Source organism: Notamacropus eugenii, chromosome 3 (assembly GCF_028372415.1).
Source record: "Notamacropus eugenii isolate mMacEug1 chromosome 3, mMacEug1.pri_v2, whole genome shotgun sequence".
Taxonomy (NCBI): domain Eukaryota; kingdom Metazoa; phylum Chordata; class Mammalia; order Diprotodontia; family Macropodidae; genus Notamacropus; species Notamacropus eugenii.
In genome coordinates, this window is record NC_092874.1 from 56,715,595 (window position 1) to 56,733,822 (window position 18,228).

The following is an 18,228-nucleotide window of genomic DNA, read 5'->3' on the forward strand; positions in this document are numbered from 1 at the left end:
TCTCAGAGGGAAGTAGTAGATACATAGTTGGTGTTTAATAAATGCTTGTTGATTGATAAGTACTTCATGCTTATCCTCTTTGATGAGTTCACATAGAAATGATCCTGGGACCAATCTCTATCCTGTTATTACTCTTCTATATTTAATGTTCTGCTGAATATTGCATAGGTAGAGAAAATGCCAGTTTTTGCAATTGAATAAGATGTAAGCTCATCTTCTGTAGGCTCACGGCAAGCATCTTTGGGACAATTTAATAGCAGACAGATTAATGGAGATGATAGGTACTTTGTGCTGTTCTGACAAGGTTTTAATTTCTTCCGCTAGATCTGGATGTATTCCTCTGGTTCTTTTAATATATGCTTATATTACACTCAGGTGATCCACCTGCTGTCTTTCCTTTTTGCTAAATGATCTGCTTACCTCTCTCTCTAGTGAGAAAGATGGCTTTGGTTGGATCTTTTGCTTCATATCTCCTATGGAGATCATTGTGATTAAGTAGGCCTTAGCTTACGTAATCCACTGTGTAGCTTTCCATTGCGTCTTGGCTCCCCTGTCAATTTGATTCTTTTGAGATATGATTCATACAAGCATACAATCATACAAGCATATTAGTACTGAACCAGTGGGCTTTTGTGGCAGCAAGTCTTTGGGAATCTTTGAAAACACTGTTTAATTTTGGTAACGCTATCCTGGCAGATATCTAGCTCCTACTTAGTTGTGGGCCCAGCTCACTGTTCATCTCTAGCAACTGTCCAAGATAAACAGACCTAGATGTCTCTACATATTAATAGGCCACACCTATGGTCTGCCCACTGAGTTATTTGTCATGATCTAAGCAATACGCATTTTCATTTTGTTCTCTTAAGTATGAATTACCCTGAGGAGGCTATAAGCATTCTCAACTAGATCTAGTTAATACAATGTCATCTGTGAAAAGGAGAATCTCATTGGCAAGAGGAAACCTTCCATTCTTACTTCCCAAGACTTTAGATAAATTGGAAAATACTTTAGATAAACATAAGGTCTCCCTGTTTTATGATCAGGTCACTGATAACATTGTTTCTGTAGTTGGCCCTAGAATTAGGAGCAATGGATAGAAGTTTAGGCTCAGTGACAGGAACATCTTCTTAACTATCAGAACTGGCCAAAAGCAGAATAAGCTGCTCTGAGAAATGATGGGTTCCCACTCCTTGAAGGTATTCAAACAAAGGAGGAATGAGCTTTTCAGTTATGTTATAGTGGGATACCTCTAATATATAGATAGAATGAGATTGTTGCTGCCCTCCAATTCTCAAATTTTGTGATTCTGTTATAGAATAATGTATAATTTTACCTATTTATGAAAAATATCTTGTTTGAAGGGAAACCTTGAAGCTGAAAATAATATTTTAAAAATCAACAAAGTAGCCTCAGCATCTGAATTGTTTTCTATAACTATTAGTCTGCTATGATTATAAAAATATGTACTACAGAAAATAGTCCACAGGAGGCCTTCTTATGTTTTCATCAAGGATTCTCTCTCTCTCTCTCTCTCTCTTTCTCTCTCTCTCTCTCTCTCTCTCTCTCTCTCTCTCTCTCTCTCTCTCTCTTTCTCTCATATATTACACTTGAACAGACATTTGTGAGATGAATGAGTAGGTATTTGGATCTACAGTTATTGATGTCTTCTTGGTAAATGCATCATCTGTGATTTTTTTCATTCTTTTAGAACTTTCACTTCTTCGAGATTTCTTGAAAATGAATCCTTTATTGCCTTTGAAATTGCCTTAGCTCCAGGATCTATTTCTTCTGCATGTACTTTGTCAGGTTTAGGGGCTCTTTCCAACTTCATCTTAAGTGTCATTGTCACTTCTAGTTTGTTGGTGGCAAATATAGCAGACTTTGTCCCACGATCATTGATGAAAGTGCTTGCAGATCTTTCCCCCCAATAGTATGTTGTCCTTCAGTTGTATCTACGAATCCTGTTCTAGATGAACTTTACACCAAACCATACTCAAAGTTCATTTTTCCTTAAGTGCTCTTTGCTGCTCTGAGACCCTTATGCTCATCATCTTTTGTATTTTTCCATGTGGCATTTTATAAAGGGGCTTGTATACAAAATAGTGTTGTGCCTGGCTGTCTTATCTCTAGATTTGATAAGGAGATTAAATGTTTTATAGCTGAGATGGTGTCTTGATTTTTATCTCCTTGCTGTAATTACTTTGTCTCAATTAAAACTTTTCCAACAATTGATAGCAGAGTCTTTGTCTTTGCTTTTGTCTATTTCCAATTTTTCAGAGATGACAGGTCAAGTTTTCCAATAATTACCACTGTGTCAACAAGTCAAGTCAGCAATAATTTATCATATTCCTGACTGTGCCAGACACAATCCTGGGGATAAAGAGAAAAGTATAAACTATCCCTGCTATCAAGGTGCTCACAATCTAATAATGAAGAAGCCACATGCAAACAACTCTGTACAAACAAGATGTGTGCAGAATAAATTGAAGATAAGCTCAGAGGTAAGGCAGTAACTAATTTCCTCTTCTATGAAAAGAAGAAATTATTACAGATAGAAATCCAGAATGATGGAGCTTTAATTTCTCCTAATCATTATATTTTGTTAGTGTATAGTTCAAAAACAACATCATCCTCTCTTACATCCATCTTTGAATAAAAGGAACCGAGTGTCAAGGTATAAGTTCACACAGTCATAGAATACCAGAGCTGGAAGGACCCTCAGCAGCTGTCTAGTCCAACCCATACCCAGAAGGAATTCCTGTGATACCATATGTGGAAAGCTGTTATCCACACTCTGCTTGATACCTCTACGGAAGCAGAACCCACTATTTCCCAAAACAGCCCTTTCCATTTTTAGATAGCTATAATTATTAGGACATTTATTTTTCTCACATCAAGCTTCAATTTGTAAATTTGCCCATTTCTCCCTCTTGGACCAAATTAATCCCTCTGCCACATGATAGCCTAAGTTATCACATTTCCCATAAGTCTTCTCTTTTCCAGGCTAAGTGTTCCCGGTCCTTCAATTGAAGCTCATATGACATGGATGTGAAGCCCTTCATCATCCCAGTTGCCCTCCTCTTGACTCTCTCTAACTTATCATTATTCTTAATCTGTGATACAGTAATTGAACATAATACTTTACAGGTGATCAGACCATGGTTGAATACAGACAACTGTCAAGTTCTTCAAATAGTTTTTCTGCTTATTCATCTTTTGTGAGGGAACTGGCATATACTTGGCAATTTCCATCATGGTATTCTGTTTACTCCCGCTTCTTATGAGCACAAGATGACAAAGGAACTCAAGAAGGGATATTTCTTATTACTTTTGGGCACATGATGAAACCTGCTCTAAAACTTTCTATATTGAACCCTCCCAAGGAGGGCATATAAGTTATCCTTCCATGAAATTCCGAGTGGTGTCCAGTGGACCTGGATTTGAATTCAACCCTCTTTCACTTAGCAGCTAATGATAATTGCTAGCATTTATATAGTGCCTTAAGTTTTACAAAATGCTTTACAAATATCTCATTTTATCCTCACAACAATCCTGAGAGGTAGGTGCTATTATTATCCCAATTTTATAATTGAAGAAACAGAAGCAGATGAAGTTAAGTGATTTTCGGGGTCATACTGCTAGTAAAAGGCTGAATTTGAATTTCAGTCTTCCAGACTCCAGGTCCAGCACTGTATCTACTAATAATGGAATGAACAACTCAACATATTTAAAGTAGACTATTATTTTTCCTCAGAAACCTTCCCCTCAGCTGAGCTTCTCTGTTACTACCAATGGCACCATCATTCTTCCAGTCAGGTAGGCTTGTGGTGTCCTAAACTCTTCACTTGCACTAATTCTTGTATCCAATGCATTGCCAATATAGTTTTTGTACCTTTGCATTTCTTGTATATATTCCCTTCTCTCTACTCAAACAGCTATAACCCTAATTCAGGCCTTCCTCACCTCTAGCTTAGACTATTAGAATAGTCTTCTAACCTCCACTCAGCTGCAACAGGATTTTTCTGAGGTGAAAGTTTGCCCAGGTCACCCCCATTCTCAGTGAGCTCCATTGGCTCCTTATCAAAAATAAATTCTTCTGTTTAGCATTTAAAGCTCTTCATAGCCATGCTCCTTCCTAATTTTGAAATCTTATACTTTTATTCTCTGTGCATTCTATAGTCTTGCTACATCAGCCTACTTTCAGGGTACTGTATCTCTTATCTGTGTGCTTTTGCACTGAATATCCCCCATGTCTCCAATGTGCTATCTCCTTCCCTCTGCTTCTTGGTTTCTCTGGCTTCCATCAAGGCTCAGTTTAATTCCCATCTTTTACAGCAGGCCTTTCTTGGTTTCCCCAGATGCTAGTGGCATCCCTTCTCAGATTACCTTCCATCTGCTTTGTACATCTCTTATATGTACCTTGTTTTTCCATGTTGATGCCCCGAGTAGCATGTGAGCTCTTCTAGAGCAGAGACTGCTTTTGCCATTCTTTGTATCCCTGGCATTTAGACCAATGCCTGGCATGTAGTAAACATTTAATGAATGCTTGTTGACTGCCTTAACTTTTTTGAGGTTCAGTTTTCTCATCTAGGAAATAAGCTTATTATAGTAGGTCATCTCTAAATTCCCTTCCATCTCTGCCTATGAACTTTTTGATGTCTTTAGACTTCAGTTATTGTGAGAGCATCAATATGGATATGGTTCAGTTATTCCAGTAGTATGTCAATGCCTTGGTGTTGGCATAGCTGTTACTAGCAGTTTGTCACTAAAACAACCACTACCAGGGGCAAGCACTACCAACTGATATAAACAGCATGAAATGTACTCTCAAATCAATTTTGCAATTCATAATGTGAAAATTGCATATTAAGTAATTAAGGCAAATTTAGATGACTGCTTGGTAGACAGTAGGGTGTGGTAGAGAGGGCCCTGGCCTTGGAATCAGAAAGTTCTGGGTTCAAATTCTGCCTCAGAGAGGCATTTAACCTGTCTATGCATCAGTTTCTTCCAGTGGAAAATGAAGAGGTTTGATTCAATGGCTCCTAAGGCCCCATCTAGTTCTAAATCAGATATAGGGACTTGTTGAATAATTTAGTAAGAGGAATAATTCATTGGATAGAATATCAGCCTTGAAAGGGAACTCAGAAGTTATCTGAGCCTTGCTCATGGGCTGTGTGACCCTAGGCTCTTTTCACTGCATCATTAAGGGCTTGGTGAGTCTGCTTCCCAGACAGCATGGAGGCAGAAAGTAGTACTGGGACTGTATCCCTATGGGGGTGATGTGGAGTTAACTCCACTCCTTGTGGAGGGGCAAGAGGCTATCCTGGAAAGGAGGGGAATGAGAAACCCTGGGGAGGAGCAGAGTAGAGAAAGGAAGGAGAAAAGCATTTTTTAAGGATCTTCTATGTGCCAGGAGACTTCTTTATGAAAGAGGGAAAGAGGTAGGGAGAAAACAGGATTCAGTCTGCTCTCCCATGGCTTCCCTGCATGCAAGCCTCTTCTCTGCTCCTTGACTAATACCTGAGCCTGTGCTCCCTTGACCCTCTTCTGTTCTTCTGTGGAAATATCTGTTGAAATTTTGTTCCTTTCAAATTTCCTACCCTGAGAGAGGGGCCCTGTTGTTTCACACTGATCATACTTCTAGATGTTGAATAAATGAGTGAACTAGAAAGTTAAATAAAATATTTTCACACGGTCAAAAGTCTGTCTGATTTTTAGAACCCTTGCCCCCCCCCCCCCCCCATTCTGACCCTTTCCTCCTTTCCCTGTGGAAGTAGAAGTATTTGTATTTTTAACCATTCCATGAATCTCCATGGCCCAAAGATTTGTCATGGGGTAGTCAATTTTCTAATGAGCTCTAAATAAGCTAAGTTCATCCTCATAGAGTAAATATAATGTCCATCAGCTGGCCCATTTCCAGAGTAATTCCCTCTCAGTAAGTGGAGCTTCTTTCTAGAACTTGCACTCTACCATTCCAGTTTTTAAGAATTCAGGTTTATCTCATGCCACAATGGGGCATCCATGTAGGATGCACACATGCCAGCTTTTATTTCATAGTGTCATATTAAATTACAATATAAGAGAGTCAGCAATATGTGGGTAGAAAGGCCAGTGGGGGAAAATCCATGGCATCTGTTTCCTTTATCATAAAAATGAAACAAGAAAATAAGAAGCTAAAAACATCTAGAGCTAGAGAAAAAGCCAAATTCAGACTTCTGAGTTGACAGACAGTCCTGGATATCTTTTTGGACTAAAAATATGCAGATTTTATTGTAGGCATATAGGGTATATTTTCATCCAAAGTCTCTAGCCTGGAAGATTTAAAACAGGACATGAGAGCTGTCTTCAAGCATTTGAAGAGCTGTCATATGGAAGAGGGATCAGACTTGTTTTGCTCAGACCCACAGGAAAGACCTAGAACCAATGTGTTGATGCTACAAAATGGCAGAAGTTTCAGCTCCCTTGAAAAAACAACTTCCTGAAAATGAATGCTGCCAAAAGTGGAACAGAATGCTCTAGAACTAAGGATGGATGGTCAGTCTTGTTCCTTGCTTGTCTCTGTATTCCCAGTGCCTGCCGCTGTAGCCTAGCACACAGTAAGTGCTTAACAAATGCTCCTTGAATTGAATTCAAATAGAAGCTGAATTCCTGTCAAAGGTGTCAAAGAGAAGTCTCCAGCTCAATACTTCTCAAATCTTTTCCAATTTTGGGGAAATGATTCTATCGTAGTAAACAGGTAACAGAGTAAATAGAATGCTGGACCTGGAGTCAGTAAGAGCTGAGTTCAAACCCCTCTTGCATTTACTAGCTGTGTAACCCTGGGCAAGTTACATAACCTCTCTCAACCTCAGTTTCCTTTGCTACAAAATGGACAAAATAACAGCACCTCCTTCATAAGGTTGCTGTAAGGATAAAATGAGATAATATGTAAGGTACTTTGGAGTACTAGAGGGCAATGTAATTGTTAACCACCATCATCATTATTATTGCTATTCCATTAGGGACTCTAAGACTTTCCTGAGACTTAATTCAGTTATTGTGGAAGGCAATAGAAGGCTGTATAGAATCCGTGTAATCAATCAATTGTGGCATTACTCCCCCTGGACATGCAAAATACAATTTAACTTTGATTATTTTAGTGATCAACCCAATCACAATATAGTTGATTCACCTGTGGCCAGGGCTGACTCACCATATGGGCTGTTATTTAGGGTTATATGAGGTCAAGGAGGGAAAAGAATCAGTGGAAAGAGCTCCCTATACTGCCTTTATCCATAGCAAGTCTATTAATATGTTGACTTTAATCCTTGACTCTATTGAGATCATACCCTTTTCTCTGTGTCATATACCCCTCTGGAAGTCTAGGGAAGGCTATGGAACCTTCTTAGAATAATATTTTAAATAAATAAAATACATAGGATTACAAAGGAAGCCAATTATATTGAGATACATTTATCAAAGTATTTGTAAAAAGAAGTTCAAGGTGCCAAGATTAAGAACCCTTGTTGACTAGAGTCTATTAGTCATTTCCATTCCAGTTATTCCAGTCATTTCTTGGTATTTCTGCCTCTTTATGAGTCTAGCTTGTGTTCCGTTCTTTAAAACAACTTCCTCAAACCAACTGACATATTCCTCCCCCCATCTTCTAAATGTTAGCTGATAAAGGCCTAAGTATTGGAACCCTTACTCAGATTTATTTTTTTAAGCAAACACAAAGCTTTCAAGCTTGAAAATCATTTGTATTTAATGGTAGAATTTCATAAAGTATTATGAATGAATAAAATGCATGAAATAAATTAATGAAAATGCACGTATTATTTACTTGCTCTAGGCACTGAGGGGGGACACAAGATGAAAAACTACACAGTTCTTGCCCCTAAGGAGCTTATGTTCTGATAGGGGGAGACAAAGCATATTGGGGAATGGGTGGTACCCAAAGAAAGATATTTTGATATGAGAAGTCACTAGGATGAAAAGTGAAATAATAGGTCAGTTGATTGACATGCCCTTTCCAAAAGCTACAGTAGTACTAATCTGAATCTAATTCTCTTAGAGCCAAAGGTAGAAAATGGGGAGAGAGAGGAACATGCATGATCAGAGGGTAGAAAATGACCAGTTCAAATGAAGAAGTGTAGTAGGGAGCTAAGTAGAATGCTACTTATGACTTTCATCACTGAGGACAGTGTGGTTCTAAGGTGGGGCAATAGGGCAAGCAGTGAATTAGTAAGGAAGATAGCCAGAGTAAAGAAGAATAAATGACAGGAAATGAGAAATTTGGGGGCTCAAGTTTGGGGTCAAGCAGTTCCCTTGAAATCATATTATGTGAGTAAGTGCATCATCTACTCGTGAGGTATATTGATTTGTGTAAGCGCCATAGATGGTCAAAATGAATGAACTTTCCCTGGGCTTACTTTTCTCAATGCATACTGACCCATTTTACTCCAGGAATAAAAACAATCTTATTTATTATACTTCTACCCCTTTGGCATTCAAACAACACTGCAGTATCATATGGCAGTTCTGCTGGCAACATATTGTATTGATTACATTAATTTATCCAAAACAGCCCCTATTTCCTACTAAGAAGATTAATAAATGGAACCTGTTAGTGTGACAAGGTATAAGTTTAAAGAGTTCTTCCTCTCTACTTTTCCTCTTTTTGACTTAAAAATACATCTAGCTCTTGACAAAAGGTGAAGTTTGTTTACCTGGCACTTAATTCTGGAAATGATCAGACCTCATGAGATTTTCAAGTAGCAAGCAGAGGGAGAAAGATAGTGGCAAAGTAGGACAGAAACTGAAAATAGGAATCTCCAGATTATTCAGGAGCTCACACACATGGAGGTAATCAGGACAAAGTTTATAGGTTATGATGCTGGCAATAAGATCACAGGAGAATTGGATGATTGTTTTCACTTGATTTTGTGTAGATAAAACCCAAGTCCATTGGTAAGAGTGAGACATTGAGATATATTCTGGATGGACTATCACATTTCAGAGAAGTTCATCAGAAAAATGGCAAACTGTGGATATAATCCAGTAAAAAGGTATTATTTTTATGAATGGTGAAAGTTCAATAGTGACTGTGGGCAAGACTAACAGGATTTGGGAAAACAGGCTGTATTGGGTAAAGAATAATTGAGATACTTATAGTGAATGATAAAAAAGGTGAGAAAAAAGAGGTAGAGAGCAAAAGTGAGAATTGGAAAAGAAGCAACAAATTTCTTCCCTTCTTTCTTTTCTTATGTGGAATCTAAAGGTATATAGATATTTTTGATGACTTCTCTGAGTGACTGATAATAAGATGCAAATATGCAACAGATTCCCCAAAACATATGTTACAGCTAAAATCCATACTTTGATATCAATGTAAGAGTTAGCTAATTTTAGGAAGAGAGGTCTGGTTAATGTTAAAATCTTGCAAAGAACAAACTTCTTACACAATTTCATTAGATTATTTCTAAAATATTAATTTTGTAATCTTCCCCCCTCTCAAAAAATCTCTAGTAACTGCCTATGAGATGATTCCCAAACTTATTAGCCTATAACTCAAAATCTTCCATAGTTTAGAGTTTATAGTTCTCTTAGAGCAAGAGGAGGAAAGCGAGGAGAGAGAGGAATGTACATAGCAGAATGGTGGAAAATGTCCAATGTGAAGAAGTATGGTGAGTAGGGTCCAGATAATGCTACTTATCATGGGCTCTCACCAATTTTATCTATGCAGACTTATCTCCTACTATGCATCAACATGAATTCTTCACTCTAGCAACACCAATCCCTTAAATTTGCCCCTAAAAAAGCTATACTCCTTTCGAAGCTCTCCATGTTTACCTATGCTACTTTTTCTTGTAATTTCTTTGAGTTCAGGGCCTTGAACGCCAGGTAAAGGAACTTTACTCAGTAGTCAATAGAAAACCATGAAGATTTTTTGAGTGGAGAAATAATCTGATCTATAAAAACACTAATCTGAAGAATGCATTGGAATGGGAAAGGGGTGGAATGGACAAAATTTTCTGTTAGGACTTTTTTTTGCAATAGTCCAGATAAACGATAGTGAAAGCCTGTCTTAGGATAGTGGCAATGGGAATAGAAGGGAGAGAATGTTACAGAAGAATGAGTAAATGGATATGAGAGATGAAGAATATTAAAAACAAATAATTTTGGACATGGGAGACAAAATGAATGGTAATGTATTAGTGGAAATAGTGAAATCATAAGGAAGAAAAGATTTAGTGGAAGGATAATATGCTTACTTTTGGATATACTGAGTATGAGGAACTGGGGATATATGAATGTGGGCTATCCTATGAAAAGTTGGAAAGGGAAAGAGCGTAGCAGAAGAATGTTAAGGACAGAACTTTGGAGAAAAACTATTTTAAAGACTTGGAAAGAGGGCAAGGTGTTTCAGAAGGAAGAAAGGAAGGAAAGAGGGAAGGAAGGAGGGAAGGAAAGAAGAGAATTCATGGCATGTTTCCTCCCCATCCCCAAGCAGAGCTAATTGATTTCTTAGGTTTGTTATGAGGAAGGTCCCTTTAAAATTGTGAAATATTTTATAAATATAAACTTCTGGCATTTGTATCATATGTGATAGGTGATTATATGAGCATAGAATCATCGATTTAAAATTGAAGGGAACCTTAGAAGCCATGTAGTCTAACCCCTTAGTTGTACAGGTAAACAGACTAAAGCTCAGAGTGGTTAAGCGATTTGTGCAGAGTAACACAGCTAATAGGTCTATGGTTCATACATAGGTCTTTTATAATGTTGACCCATATGGAGATTTAACCAGGTCCCTTAACAATGGTCTTGAACCAATTGAGCTAAGTCATCGTCATTATATAGTGCTTGAAGATTTATATGGTTAGCCTTATAACCAGCACAATGCAAGAATCATAAATGAGGATGCTAAGGTTAAGAGAGATTAAGTAATTTTCTCATGGCCACACGGCTAGGAAGTCTGAGTTAGCTCTGACTGTAAAACCAGTGGACTTCCCATTATATCCTCACATTACTCAAAGAATATGTACATTAGAGTAGAATTTAGGACATTTCACACACACACCCCCTCACACACAACAGCACAATGTTTCCCTTAGATATTGACTTGATGAGTATATACATAAACATGATATAATCATAAAATGGTTTTGTTTATTGATTTAATTTTTAATGAAAATAAGTCAATGATAGCATTTAGTGTTTGCCATGTATTAGGTAGGAAATGTTCTAAAGTGCTGGAATCATTTAAAGCTCAGTTGAATTAAAATGTGTTTTTCACTTACTGAAAATTTATGATTACAAAAGGTTTAGAAACGAGAAGTTGGTGAACACATACTCCAGATATGTTATGCCCCATTTATTGATTTTGACCATGGAACTAATAACATAATAGGTAGCATTTGCTTTACACTTTAAAGTTTGCAATTCAATTTACAAATATCTCACTTGATCCTCAGAACAATTCTGGGAGGCAGGTGCTATTACCCCCTTTTTACAGATGGAGAAACTAAGGCCAACCAATGTTAAGTGACTTGCTCAGTCACGTAACTGGTAAGTGTGAGGCAGAATTTGAACTCAGGCCTACTGCTATAACCACTGTGCCATTTAGTTTCCTCTTGTCAGTTTATTTGCATATTTGCCATGACATGTGTGATTCACAGGTAATTATTATTGTCATTGAGCCCTAAAAAGATAGAATATTGTGTCCGTAAGAAGTACGGGATCAATTATGGGCAAGCTCTATAACTGGCCTAGTGCCCTATTAATTATGAACTAATGAGTTCAATTGTATCTGATAAAATAAAAGCTTAAATGTTGGCACTCTGGGGAAATGAAGTCATTATCAGTCTCTTTCATACTATTAATATCAAATAGTTTCATCCCACAAGCCTTCTTTACTAGACTTATTCTCCCTAGCCAATAATGAAATATCTGTCGTCTCCAATGTCAGCATAAGGATGGGATTTTGGAGTAGTTCAGGGCGCCCTCTACTTTCCCAGTACTGTGTGCAAATTAGAATGGGGTATAGAGGTTGGGGAGAAGAGAAACAAATTAGGGATTGTTAGTGGTTTGGGAAGAAAATAGAATTTGAGTATTGAACATTAATTCCAGAAAAATTTATTATGGATAGCAGATACAAATGTCTTCCCTTCCTCCCTCCTTTCTTTCCTTCCTTCCATCACTTCAAATTTAGACTCACTTTCTCTTGCAGGGGAAGGAGGGGCGAAGGAATTAGGTTATTTAACTTAAAATATCTGTAAGCCCACTTCTTAACTGTCCTCTTTCTGCACAGACAGAAGCATCTCTAAGGAATGATCAGGTGGCCTAGTCATAAATCAAGGAGGCTCCTGTTTACTTCTATAACTGATTTCTAAAAGCAAGATCAATGCAGTTCATTCCTGAAACCTACAAACAAGTATGTAAGAAAGAAAACGTCTTGAGAGAGACACAGCATGGAAAGAAAAGGTCAAACCTCAACTCACCTTGGTTTCCAGAAATACTTTCCTTTTACAAAAACAATTCCAGGGCCCATGATAATCATATCATAACAACCATAAAGTCAGGCCCATTAAAGTTAGTTATGGGCTCATTTCCATTCAAATAATGCTTAGCTTTATTGAGGTACCTCCCCCTTTTTCAAGTCTGGGCACAAACAGGGCCACTTGAGCGACTTCTTGACTATTGATTCCCATTTAAATACCCACACAAATGTGAATCAGGCAGGTATCCTCCTTGGCAAGGAGAGTCCTTGTGCTTCCTTCAGAGATACAGATGTTTTGTATGACAGAGAAGGAAAGCCTATTAGAAGTTCAAAAAGCCCAGTTTGGCATTATTTCACTCTTTCTTTCTTGGTTCCCTGAAGGACAAATATCACAAATGTTCACCTGCAGAGCATCTGTGCAAAAGAGAAATACAACTACTCCTTCAAATCGAAGACTGGGGGAAAACTTTCCATTTTATAATTTGACATGTCTTAGAACCCATCATATCCTAAAATATATAGATTTAAGAAAAAAGTCATAACAACTCACATAAAAGAACTACTTTGACAAATGAAAACTTGGAGTGATTTTTAGTAAGTCTAATTTATTTAAATTAGCTTTATTTAATTACACATACAGCTGTTCTGTGCCCTGATCATAACCCTGGGGACTGTGCAAAGTACTTAAGTCTAAATGTCATATTTTATCACAATGTGAAATGGAACAACTTGCAAAGTATTTTTTTCCCCTCTTTGTTTGTTTGCTGGGGAGGGACAGATCATTTCACTCCCTCAGTGTTTCTGCCCTGAAAAGTAGTTGTATCTGGCTTCCTTCCTTGGATCTGCCACTGTCCAAGTCTCAGACAAGCAAGAGATAGCTCATAGATGTTAGAGAGAAAACCAAGGCTCATGGGTGCACATGTTGATGCCCTAATATTTGAACTGTTTCCAGCTCATGAAATGTTTCATTAAAACTTTGCTCTCAATAGTGTTTATTTCTTCCTGATTAAGAAGAGTTCTCCAATCTAAAGCCTCTGAATTTGTTTCTCATTGGGTTATTAAATCAGTCCTAGCTAGTCAGGGTCCCAATTGATGGCAATTTTACTTCCTCTCTGAGTCTCTTGAGGCTGCTAGTTTTCAAATATTTTCAGGTAGTAGAAAGAACACTGGAGTCTAGGAACATGGACTCCTGCCTGGCTAGTTTGGAGCAAGACAGCTCACTTCTCTGGGTCTTTTCCTTTTCTTTTCCTCACTTACAAAATGAAGGGGTTGATCTATGTGATCTCCTGGATTCCTTCCAATTCTAAATCTATGCTCCTGTGGGTCAACTAGATGGCACAGTGGATAGATCAGGGGTGGGGAACCTGCAGCCTGGAGGCCACATATGGCCCTCAAGGTCCCCAAGTGCAACTCTTTGGCTGAATCCAAATTTCATAGAACAAATGCCCTTAATAAAAGAATTTGTTCTGTAAAACTTGGACTCAGTAAAAGACCACACCCAAGGACCTAGAGGGCCACAGGTGCCCTCCAGGCTGTAGGTTCCCCATCCCTGGGTTAGAGCATAGGGCCTGGAGTCAAACCACTCTGGTATCTCTACCAAGAAAACTCCATAGAGAGTCATGAAGAGTTGGATTCTAGTGAATCAATTCAACAATAGCAACAAACGATCCCAAGCGAGCCTATGACTCACAGTGCAAACATGCATTTTCTTCCTTATCGTTTCTCCTTTACCATCAAAGTTGTCAGTTCAACGTGACATAGCAAGCACAAGATGCCATGCCAGGCAACAATGATATGAAGACAAAAATGAAACAGCCCTGGCCCTCCAGGAGCCTATAGCTTACCATGGACTGAGGGGGAAGGAGAGGCAGGGATACAACAGCTATTATTTTCTTGCAGGGGGTAGGAAATAGTCCAGACTTGTATGGCAGCAAGCACCCTGGCATACACAGGAGGGCCTGCTGCACAGGTTCTTAGATCTACTTTTCTAAAAGGAAGACAACTTTTGAGGGATCAACAATCTTCTTTAATCACATTCACCAACAGAGAAAATACAAGCAGAGAAATAAAGACCAACAGACAGGGATTCTGTCTGACCATAAGTAATACATAGATCACAGATCAACACACAGGTCCAGCTGTTTGACCATTACGTACATAGTTACCAGAGAGAGAAGCACCAATATCTGGGTTTTAAAAGCCAGGTCAGGGGGGCACAGCTACCCAGAGTCTTACCTGACACAAGAACCTTCTTCCAAGCCCCCAAAGGAAAACCTCACCTTAGAGTATATATATGCTTTACAGAGCAGGAGGGCAAGACCCTCCTGACCCAGTGCCTAATTAATTAACAAAAGATGTGTGTATTCCTACAAAACAAGCTTACCCTAATCAAACTCCCCTTAATGGGCTCCAGGTAAGGCCTATTAATGGGGGGAGATCTTTAACTCTAATTAACATTACAGCCTATCATTTGTTTGCTGTAGGACCTTTCAGGGTCTGTGGACATTCCCTTAACTGATAGAGGTTGGCACCTCTTCTTAACTTAGTTTTTTTTTTTTTTTGTTATTTCTCTTTTGATGCAGACTAACAACTCCTCTATTTTACCATCTTAGAAATTTGTCTAGGGCAGTAAGAGGCTAAGTGACTTTCTCAGGTCACATGGCTAATAAGTTTTGGAGATAGAACTTGAACCCAGATTTTATTGATTCTAAGGCTAGTCTTCCACCTACATGAAATGTGGATACATAAGTAAATGCAACGTACTAAGTAAACTCAAAGTATGTGAGAAAGGAAGAAGTGGGAGGCCTAAGAAAAGACCTTCTCTAGGAGCTAAGGCAAAGAAAACTAAGAGTAATAAGAGGCAGTGGTGGGAGGAGACTATACCAGGTAGGGGGGATACAACTTGTACAAAGGTGAAGAAGCAGGAGAGAGAATGGAGCCAAAGAATAAGTGGCCAAAAGGTCAGCACTGTCTCACTTGACTTATATAGAGGCAGTGAAACATAATGGAAAAAAAGAAATGGCCTTGAACACAGGGAGACCTGGGATGAAGTCCTGCCTCTGACACATATTGACCCATACCAGCTTCTCAGTCACCTAGATACATGTTTAAGAGTTTCAGAGAAGGTGTCACTGGGGAGTTCCCAGTGCTATGAAGTCACAGGTATAGTACATCTTTCTAACATTAGGCCGTATATAGTCATTAAGGCATTAGATTTGGAAGACCTGGGTTCAAATCCCTCCCTTATATACTTATCAGCTGTGTGAATCTATACAAGTCATGTCAACTTTCTGTGCCTCACTATTCTCATTTGCAAAATGAGTTAGATTCAATAGGTCCTGAGGCCCTTCCAGCTATTGATATATGATTCTGTGAAACATTTGTGCCTTGATTGTCTCCTTAAAATGGAAGAATTGGATTCACTGGCTATGAAGTCCCTTAGAGCTTTAAATTTACAATCCTAGATTGTTATAATTTGTTATGCCCATTTAACTGCAGAAGTCTATATTTACCATCTAGGAAATTCCCTCAGGCCTACCGTGTGCTCCCAGAATGATTGATCAGTTAATCAATAAACATTTACTAATTCCTGTTCTGTTCCAGGCACTGTGCTAAACATGGGAGATAAGAAAAGAGGGAAAAGACAATCCTTGCCTTCAAGGAGCTCACAATCTAAGGAAGGAGACAACAAGCAAATGAATATGTACAAACAAGTTATATATAGGATAAATAGAAAATATCACGAGGTGAGGGCACTGGAATCAACAAGGGGTTTGGAAAGGCTTCCTGTAGAAAAATGAGATTTTAGTTGGCAGTTAGGGAAGCTAGTGACAAAGAGGGAGAGCATTACAGGCATAAAGGACAGCCCGAGGAAATGCCTGGAGCCAAGAGATAGAATGTCTTGTTCACGGAACAGCAAGAGGCCAATGTCCTTGGATCAGAGTGGACATGGCAGAGTAAGGTGTAAGAAGACTGGAAAGGCGTGAGGGGACTAGATTATAAAGGGCTTGAACATCAAACAGAATATTTTATATTTGATCCTAGAGGTGATAGGGAGACACTAGAGTTTATTGAGTCAGAGGCAGGGTAACATGGTCAAACCTTCACTTTAGGAAAATCACTTTAGTGGCTGAGTTGAGGATTGATTGGAGTGGGGAGATACTTGAGGCAGGCAGACTCACCTGAAGACCATTATCATAATCCAGGCATGAGGTGATGAGGGCCTGTACCAAGGGGGTGACTGTGTCAGAGGACAGAAGGGAGCAAGATATTGCAAAGATGAAGTTGAAAGACCTTTACAACAAATTGGATATGGAGGATGAGAGAGAGAGAGAAGTCAAGGATAACACTTGGTCTGTGAGTCTGAGGAGCTGAGAAGATAGTATTGCCCTGGACAGCAACAGGTAAGGTAGGAGTGGGAAAGGAGTTAGGGGAAAAGATAATGAGTTCAATTTTGGATACGTTGAATTTAAGATGTCTGCTGGACATCCAGTTAGGTAGTTGGAGACAGGAGATTGGAGGTCAGCAGAGAGGTTTGGGCAAGATAAATAGATTTTAAAAATGTTTGCATAGAGATGGTAATTAAATCATGGGAGATGATGAGATCATTAAGGGAAGTAGTGTAGAGGGAGAAGGGAAGGAGAACCAGGACAGAACACCATGAGACATCTAAGGTTAAAGGGCATGATCTGGATGATGATCCAGTAAAAGAAGTTGAGGTATGGTTTGATGGGGGGGAGGAGAACCGAGAGAGGGATGTTCTGAAAACCTAGAGAGAAAAGTGTCAGTGTGAAAAGGGTGAGCAACAGTGTCAAAGCTTGTGAAGAAGCCAGGAAACATGATGCCAATTAACTGCATTGGTCGGGGGTTTGGGGATAGGTATGCTTTGTTCCAAGTTGTACTTTACCTTTGAAAAATAATTCATTTAAGTAGACTTACCTTTAGTCAACAGAAAAGTCTGGTTTTTCCCCGTTGCTTAAGTCCTACCAGATTTAAAGTCTGGGTTCTTCCAACCTAGAAGGATCTGAACTAAGTAATGATTTAGCTGGTTACTGTCATACACAAAGAACTGCTCTCAATACTATGGCTGGATTTGGAAGATTTTCTTAGCTAACAGACAGGAAGAGCTCTGGCAGTGGAAAGAACCTGGTTCAAGGTATGACTGCCCTCAAAATTTAGTGTTCACCCCATTTTACCTTTTCCTGCCCATGATGGTTCATGAGACAAAAGGCACTGGCACAGTCTGTCGATAGCTCCCTTGCTCTTTGCTGCCACCAAATCACCTAGCTGCCAAGGGAGCTCTCCACTGCATGCCCTGAGTCAAAGTGTCAGCATATGGAATGGTGCCAGGCTGTCTCTAATGTTGATGTTCTGGTAAGTCCTCCTGGTGACCTAAAATCAGCATGGTCCAATGCCCATAAAAACTGGTTAAAAACCTCTCCTTCTAAATGATGAGAGCCAGACACAGCAGCATTTCCACAAATGAGAAAGCCTAGGCAATCATGTGGACTTTTCCACTATTCATTAAAAGTAAGTCATGACAGTATCTGGCAGGGAAATTTTAATCTTCTTTTTCATCCAATAAAGCTATCCAAGGTCACCTGTGCCACACATTCTGAGACACCCATCTCAAGCACACACGGACACCTACACACGCACACACACAGACACACACACACACACCATCCAACAATACTGTCCAATTTTAATTTTTTTATGTTTTGTTCAGCACTGCTAGTTTAGCCTCA